The following is a 9,278-nucleotide window of genomic DNA, read 5'->3' on the forward strand; positions in this document are numbered from 1 at the left end:
AAAAAGAGATTATCTTGAGAGTGATCAAAATTGCATTCACAAGGAATAGAACATAAGTGTTACACACATTGCAGAAAAGAATAAAATGGAAAGTAGGAAAGGAATTTAAATTAGAGATAATACTCTAGTATATCTAACTGATACTTCTTAAATACCTATTGGATTATTAGATGGTGAAAAAATTATTATACACAACCACTCCTCAAATCTGTCTCCCATTATAAATAGTAAATAATGAGGAAGAAATAAATAAGTGCCAGAAAATATTATAGAAAGCACAAGGTGCTGTATTACTGATGGGATGATCATTGAAATGTCCCAGATAGTTAGCCATGAACAAATGTCTGCTAGAGATGCTCATATAATGAGCAGATAAAAGGTTTGGGCAAATGGGATTTCCAGTACCAGTAATACATCTGGGTACCTGCCCACTCAAAAAATATATATTTGTGTTTTCTAATGATGAATTTTCCTTTCCCATCTTATTTTTCTTGTATTTTCCCTTTTAACATCAAGAAAAACTTTCCCAGAAGTTGCCTATGAGACATTATCCACTGTCTCATTGACCAGAGTTGTGTCATCTCCTACTTTTAACAAAATCATGTAAGTATCTATACTTATATCAGAGAAAATATACTTTAAGCTGAAGACTATATCAAGGGTCAAAGAAAGTCATATATAATGATAATAGGGTCAATCCATCAAGAGGATATGATATTTGTAAATACTTATACACTTACTATAGGTGCACCTAAATATATAAATGTTAACATATTTGAAGGGATAAATAGATAACAGTACAGTAGTAGGTGTCTTTAATACCCCATTTTCAACAATGGGTAGATCATCCATATGGAAAATCATAAAGAAACATTGGACTTAAACTACACATCAGACGAGATGGTCCTAACAGGCATATACAGAGCATTCCATTGAACAACATCAGAATACTCTTTCTTCTCAAGTGCATATGGTACATTTTCCAGGATAAACAATATGTTATGACACAAAGCAAATCATAATACATTTAAGAAAATTGAAATCATACCAAGCATCTTTTCTGACCACAGTGTTATGAAACTAGAAATTAATTACAAGAAGAAAACTGGAAAATTCCTGAATATGTGGCTATTAAACAACATGCTCCTGAACAACCAATGGGTCAAAGAAGAAATCAGGGTTTCCCTGGTGGCACAGTGGTTGAGAGTCCACCTGCCGATGCAGGGGACACAGGTTCGTGCCCCGGTCTGGGAAGATCCCACATGCCGTGGAGCAACTGGGCCCGTGAGCCATGGCTGCTGAGCCTGCACGTCCAGAGCCTGTGCTCCGCGATGGGAGAGGCCACAACAGTGAGAGGCCTGTGTACTGCAAAAAAAAAAAAAAAAAAAAATCAAAAGATAAATTAAAAGAAAAAATCTTGAGAAAACTGAATTTGGAAATACAACATAACAAAAACTTGTGAGAACTGCAAAAGCAGTTCTAAAGGGAAGTTTATAATAATAAATGCCTTCATTAAGAAAAAACAGAAATCTCAAATAAACAACCTAACTTTGCATCTCAAGAGACTAGAAGAAGAACAAATTAAACCCAAAATTATTTGTAGGAAAGAAATAACAAAGATCAGAACAGAAATAAATTATATAAAGACCAGAAAAATAATAGGAAATATCAATGTAACTGAGTGGTTTTTCTAGACTTACCAAGAAAGGAAGAGAGAGGACTCAGATTAATAAAATTATAAATGAAAGAGGAGACATTACAGCTGATACCACACAAGTAGAAAGGATCATGAGACTATTATGAATAATTATATATTAACAAACTGGACAACCTAGAAGAAATGTTAAATTTCTTGAAACATACTATCTATGAAGACTAAATCATGAAGAAATAGACAATCTAAACAGGCCATTTACTAGTAAAAAATTGAATGAGTAATAATAAAAAGAAAACAAAAACTCCCAAAAAAGAAAAGCCCAGAACCAGACGGTTTCACAGGTGAATTCTATCAAAGATTTAAGGAAGAAATAACACCAATCCTTCTCAAAATCTTTCACATAATAGAAGAGAGATAGAACACTTCCAAACTGAGTTTGCAATGGCAGCATTGCCCTGATACCAAAGCCAGAAAACTACATTATAGGCATACCTCAGTGATATTGTGGGTTCTGTTCCAGACCACTGTAATAAAGCAAGTCACATGAATTTTTTGGTTTCCCAGTAGATATAAAATTTTTGTTTACACTATACTATAATCTATTAATTAAAAAATAGCATTTTGTCTAAAAAATGTACATAGCTTAATTGAAAAATACTTTATTCCAAAAAAATGCTAACCATCATCTGAACCTTCAGCAAGTCATAATAGTAACATCAAAGATCACTGATCACAGATCACCATAACAAATATAATAATAATAATAAAAGTTTGGGATATCATGAAAATTACCAAATGTGAGTGACTATTGTTGGAAAAATGGTGCCTATAGACTGCTTCAATACAGGATTGCCACAAACCTTCAATTTGTAAAAAACACAATATCTGTGAAGCACAATAAGATGAAGTACAATAAAATGAGGTATGCTTGTATAAGAAAAGAAAATGACAGGCCAATGTATTGGGTTGGCCAAAAAGTGCCATAAATAAAATAAATAAAAATAAAAGGCACATTTTTCATTTTCATCAAGAACTTTATTGAATAACGTATTCTCCCCTTTGTACCATTACCTTCTGCCATTTTTCAGGAAAATTCATAATTCCATCTTCCCAAAACTTATCTTTTTGAGCAAATAACTGTTCCAGGGAACAGTTCTTCCAGGGAATTGAAATTTTTTCCATTAAGAGAATTTTGTAAAGACTGAAATAAATGGAAATCTGAAGGTGTAATGTCTGGTGAATACAGCAGATGAATTGGAACCTCCCAGCCAAGCTGTGACAGTTTTTACCTGGTTATCAAAGAAACACGCGGTCTTGTAGTATCCTGATGTAAGACTATGCATTTTCTGTTCACTAACTCCGGACGCTTTTCATCAAATGCCACTTTCAGTTGGTCTAATTGGGAGCAGTACTTGTTGGAATTAATTATTTGGTTTTCCAGAAGGAGCTCATAATAGAGGACTCCTTTCCAATCCCACCATATACACAACATCACCTTCTTTGGATGAAGACTGGCCTTTTGGTGTGGTTGGTGGTGTTTCATTTTGCTTGCCACATGATCTCTTCTGTTCCACATTATTGTACAGTATCTACTTTCCATGGACTGTCACAATTTATTTTAAAAATGGAACATTTTTGTTATGTTTAAGTAGAGAATCACATGTGGAAATACAGTCAAGAACGTTTTTTCACTTAATTTATGTGGAACCCAAATATCAAAGTGATTAACATAACCAAGCTGGTGCAAATGATTTTCAACGCTTGATTTGTATATTTTGAGTATGTTGGCTATCTCCCGTGTGGTATAATGTTGATTATTCTCAATTAATGTCTTTATTTGATCCCTGTCAACTTAAAATGGTCTACCCGACGATGGAGCATTGTCCAGCAAGAAATTTCCAGCACAAAACTTTGCAAACCACTTTTGACACAACATCAGTCACACACCTTCTCCATATACTGCATAAATATTTTTTGCATTTCGGGTGCGCTTCACCTTTCTTGAAATAATAAAGCATAATATGTCGAAAATGTTGCTGTTTTTCTTCCATCTTCAATATTGAAATGGCTACACAAAAATTCACCAATTTTGATGTCTTTTTAAAAATGCACACTGATATGACAGCTGTCACGTACAATCTAACAAAATTGTTTTGAATGAAGTTTAGACAACTAAGTGCTACTAGAGCCATCTTATGGAAAATAACAAATGAAACTTTTGGCCAACCCAATATGTTAGAGTATTCAGTAAATGGAAAAACACTATAGAAATATGAGTTAATATTATTATTATTGTTATTATTACTATACAGTCACAGACTCAAAAACACTGTCCATATTTTCACAGTAGTGAGTGTTCAATGAGGATTATTTGTTATATAGGGCTATCAAATTATATTTTTCTAAGTGTTTTTAGATATACTTATCACCTATTTAGCATTAGTTAGTACTAGATTATTTTAAAACGTAAAATAATTTGATAGCTCAAATTTCCTGGAGGTATTTGTATATTTGTTGACTTCACATACACATTAGTGACTTGGATCTCAATAATGCTAATTATATAACTACATGTCAGGAACTGTGCTAACTACTCTGTGTGTTTCATCTCCCTTCAACCTCATAATTAATTCTATAGAGTGGATATAATAACTTTAATTTCACAGATAAGAAAAATAAGGATTAATGGGGTTTTTGCAAATACCCTGTGTCAAAAAGATCATAACTGGAAGAGGTATGTTTTGTGTCCAAAAATGTCTAATATTGTAGACAGCCCTTGTGCTTTACCACTGCTTTAACTAGACAGTGTAGTTGCTTGCTATTCACTTTCAAATTAAATGAATGAATGAATATTGTCTTAGCTTAGATCTGACAACTTTTCAAACTCACAATATTTCAGGAAGGGAAAATGTCTGGATCCCAAATATGCAGATTGTGTATACCATAATTATCTATCTTAAGCATTCCACCATTATATCACATTAAACAGGTCCAAGTTGTAACTCGCTATTTTCCAAGTAATATTTGCTCCTTTTCCTGTGTTCCCTGACTTACTTAAAGGTATCATTATTCACCCAATTTCCTGCACTAAATATTTTAAGTCCTCTCTCTGCCTAATCTCCTATTAGTAATCCATTTCTAAATCATGTAAATTCTTCTGTAAGGTATCTCAAACCCATCCATTTCCCATCTTGCTCCAATCATCACTATCTCTCAGCTGGGTTGTTCTTATAGAGTCCTAACTGGTCCTACCCACTCACATCCATTCACCATGCTGCTGCTAGACTGTCCCTTCTACCATCAGATTTGATTATACAGTATTTCTGCTTTAAACATGAAAAGTATTCCTATTGCGCTGAAGACAGAGACCAAACACCTTAGCCCGGCCTATGAAGATCTTCCTCATTTTTCCTTCTCCAATTCATTTCACACTTTACACCATGAAAATAATTAACTAGTTGCACCTTCACAAGCAGGCTAAGCTTTCAGTGTCCTCATATCATTTGCCTTACTTGTTCATCTGTCAGGACTGCCTTTTCCCACATCTGTCCTACTTAGTGACTAAAGCAGGACTGACCAGAAAGTAACCTTCCCATAAGCTTTACCAGCTGAAGCCTACACAACTCCCCATTAACTCCTGAATCTGTCCCTATTATGACACTATCCCATCGCATTAATTCCTTACTTGCCACTGACCCCACTAAGTGAAATCAGCTTGAGAACATGGGTCATGTTTTTTTTTTTTTTTTTTAATTTTACATAATCAGAATCTAGATGCCTGGCACAATTCTGATGCTCAATAAACTGTTTCAAAAAAAATAATAAGTGAATAAGTGAATGGATAAATAGAAAGGAAGGAAGGAAAGAAAGAAGGGAGAAAGGAAGGGAAAGAGTATGAAAGGAAGAAAGAAAAAACATATGCCCTCTTGCTCAAGAAGAATATAAAAACTTAATACCCTTGGTTTTGGGGATACGTGATAGGATCAGAAGCACATGCTACTGTAAGATGTAAGTGTTATTTTTAGAGAAAATACATTATATTGTGTTTTTGTGTAGCAAACGGTAAACCTATCACCTCCCGCTGTAAATCCGACCCTCCATGAAATAAATCTTTCTTATAATTTCAGTGTTTTTCTTAAGATGGTATTCTATTTTTTAAGAGTAAAATGACCTAATCTGCAGTTCCAAACCTTCACTTTTCAAAAAAAAAAAAAGATTATTGAAATTTATAGATTTGGCCATGGCAAAATGGCATTTATGTTTTTCAGAGTTAAAATGAAATAAAATATCTAACTTGCTGGGTTTTGCTTTCATGACAAATAGGCACTGACAAATACATACCACATTACCATCCTTGATTGCTCTGATGGAACTCATTTTCATCTTGTGTTCCTCTAATTACATGAAAATTGCATACTTTTTATGCATGACACATTTTGCACAGCTTTAGCAAAAGGTTGTGAAGAGAGGGGAAAAAAAAAAAAAAACATTTATCAGTTTTTTCCCCTTTCACAGCAGCAATTGATCATCTTCCCAGCAATCAATCTTGCTTTATGGGCCTATTTTTCTCCACTATTGTAACCAAATGGCAGCAGAAAGGCACTGTACACAAAAAAAAATATGGTGGAGGTTTTTAGGTGTTTTTCTCAGCTTTTAATAGATGAGATTGAGGATGCCCTTGCTTTCTGATGATTGTTCTGATTTGTTTTCTTTGCTCTTCATTCCTCTCTCTGCCTGGGTTTGAAGCTTTCACCATAGAAAGAGCGGTAGGACTCCTGTCTAAGAATCCTACCCCACCCTTTATTTCTCATTCAAACTACTTTACATTTACAGAGAATATTCAACATTTTAAAACACTTTCTTATCAATTTTTAAAATTTTAGTTTCATAATAAAATGGGATATATTTAGAGAAGATCATTTTAATCTGCATTTTAAAGATGAGGAAATTGAATGTTTATATGACTTGTGACTTTCCTAAATTAATGTGATTTATTTGTTTTGAATCTTGTAGTTGATTCAGAAGTCCTGGCTTCCAGTCCCAGTTTTTCCCAGAGGGTTTGGCTTCTCTTTAATAAAGACCTGGGAAAATAATTTTTCTGCTACCTATCCATAAAAATGCATACAAAGAACACACCAATAACAAATATCAGAGAAAATTGCAGTCAATCAATTGGTGTTTCTTTTACCATTCTTTATTTCTATTCTTTCTGAGAAAGAAGGCATTGGCGTTCACAGGAAGCTCAGCATCATTGTATTTAACTCGAAAGGAATTGTAGAAGGCACATCTCATTCCTTGAAAATAATGACAAATTATGCAATTTTTGTTTTACTCAACTAGATTGAAAACGCCTGGGGAATAGCCAAGCTGCTTGGCAAAGGGAGGCATTTGATGTTTGGGGCTTTGGAGCCAAGGGAGCGGCATTGCTTTTCAAACAGGTGCAGGCTCCTAAAGCCTCGCTCGTTTCCCCTTTTGGACAGGCGCAGCACCTGACCAACTTTGGGAGAACAAAGCCTCCATCTGGACAAAGGGAAAGAGAGCTGGTCGCCTGTGGAGCTGCAGAGAACAAGGCTCTGCTTCCCTTTGAAGTGCTGGCATTCTCCTTAATCACCTGGAAAAGTCTTAATTTAAAGAGGGGCTCTTATACAAGCAGGGGATCTCAAGTATATTTGACTTTCATATCCAATCTACTTCCCTTTCATCAGGTTTATTAAAATTGGTGATCTGTTCATTGTGAACCCCGTTTGTATCTGAATATGGAGTACTTCCTTTAGGGTCTCCCTCGCTGCTCTGTTTGGTCCTGTGATGCACTCATATTGCTGCCTTTGCCATGGAGTCATTATTTCTGGGGATAAATACTGTGATGTCAGGCACACTGGATTATAATTGTTGCAGGGTAAACACAACGGGACTTTATGTTCTTAGAATGCCTAATTAGACGACAGTAAATGTATTGTGGGACAGCTGAAAAACACAAACCTAGGAAGTGTTGCATTTTTCACCATTAGATATACATGCATTGATGCACTTTATATCTTTACTCATATGAAATAAATATCCTAAAGGAATTCTCTTACCATTTTAGAAAGATACCTGAAAGATTCACTTTGGAGAAACACACAAAATCCATAAAGCTATAGTCTCAGGAGTACTAGTCAGCTCCATACAGTGCATGGGGAATGTGACAGTCATTCTAGTACACGCACCTCACCCAAATGCCCTCTTTTTAAAAAAGGGAGGGAGGATAAGTGATATTTTGATTTTATACTTGGGTTTGCGTCCTGGATACAACCATATGTTAGGGATACAAGAAACGGGAGTTCTTGCCATAAAAGAGTTTGTATTTTATGTGAGATAAATAAAATCATCTGAGAATTCAACTGTAAAAACAGAATTAAGCACTTCAAAAGATAATGGGAAATCAGAGTAAGACAATTTTAGTCAAAGAAATAGGTAACAGTGTTCACGGGATTGCAGTTTGAGCTTAGCTTTAAAAGTTGTATAAAATTATAAAGAGAGGGATGTGGATGGTGTGTCCTTATTGTTAATGATTTAAAAGAGAAAATCTGTGTGGGAATAAACCAGCAGTTTCTAGTGGGGACTCTCGCTATGTCATAAGGGAAGTTGTTTTTTTTTTTTTTTTTGATTGTTTAGTTTTTATTTCATAACCATAAACTTAACTTTGCAATTCAGCTAAACTTGGAGGGGAATAAGGAAAATATGGAACCCAAAGAAGTGCGATGAGAGCACAAAGATTATAGTATATTTTGAGCAGATGGAGATGAAGGGGTGCTCTCCTGAGCTACAGAAGGAATGGTCTTGGTGGTTAAGATAAAACACAAGTCAAATTTATTATTAGATTTGTCCACAGTCAGCAATGGTGATCTTCTTGCTGGTCTTGCCATTCCTGGACCCAAAGTGCTCCATGGCTTCCACAATATTCATGCCCTCTTTCACCTTGCGAAAAACCGCATGCTTGCCACCCAACCACTCAGTCTTGGCAGTGCAGATGAAAAACGGAACCGTTTGTGTTGGGGCCAGCATTTGCCATGGACAAGATGCCAGGACCCATATGCTTCAGGAGGAAATTCTCATCATCAAATTTCTCCCATAGATGGACTTGCCACCAGTGCCATTATGACATGTGAAGTCACCACCCTGACACATAAATCCTGGAATTGTTCTGTGAAAGCAGGAACCTTTATAACCAAAACCCTTCTTCCCAGTGCTCAGAGCATGAAAGTTTTCTGCTGTCTTTGGAACTTTGTCTGCAAACAGCTCGAAGGAGACACGTTCCAAGGGCTCGCCGTCAATGGCGATGTCAAAGAACACAGTAGGGTTGACCATGGTTGGGCAGCGCGGGAGGTTCCGGTGTGGCAGCGTCTGCAAAGCCATAAGGGAAGTTTTGAAAAGATCTCTGGAGAAATGGACTTACCTTTAGGCAGTTATCAGATTGGAAATTAAAAATGAAGTTCCGTTTTTGATTCTGAGTGAAGTCTGTGTGTGTCTGTGTGTGTGTGCCCGCTCACACACATGTCAAAGTCCTTGCCCTCTTATCGCCTCACTCTATAGATTTTCTTGAAGTGCCACTCCCAAATACAACCCATTGGTCCACGGTTCA

General features: G+C 35.8%; 1 pseudogene across 1 annotated transcript; it reads right to left on the minus strand.

The window, feature by feature from the left end:
* Positions 1-8,129: 8,129 nt before the first annotated feature.
* LOC307197306 (peptidyl-prolyl cis-trans isomerase A-like) lies at positions 8,130-9,040 on the minus strand (annotated as a pseudogene). The gene has a single exon. The product of its transcript is annotated as a peptidyl-prolyl cis-trans isomerase A-like (transcript).
* Between the last annotated feature and the right edge of the window lie 238 nt (positions 9,041-9,278).

This window comes from Stenella coeruleoalba (assembly GCF_951394435.1).
Source record: "Stenella coeruleoalba genome assembly, chromosome: 14".
Taxonomy (NCBI): domain Eukaryota; kingdom Metazoa; phylum Chordata; class Mammalia; order Artiodactyla; family Delphinidae; genus Stenella; species Stenella coeruleoalba.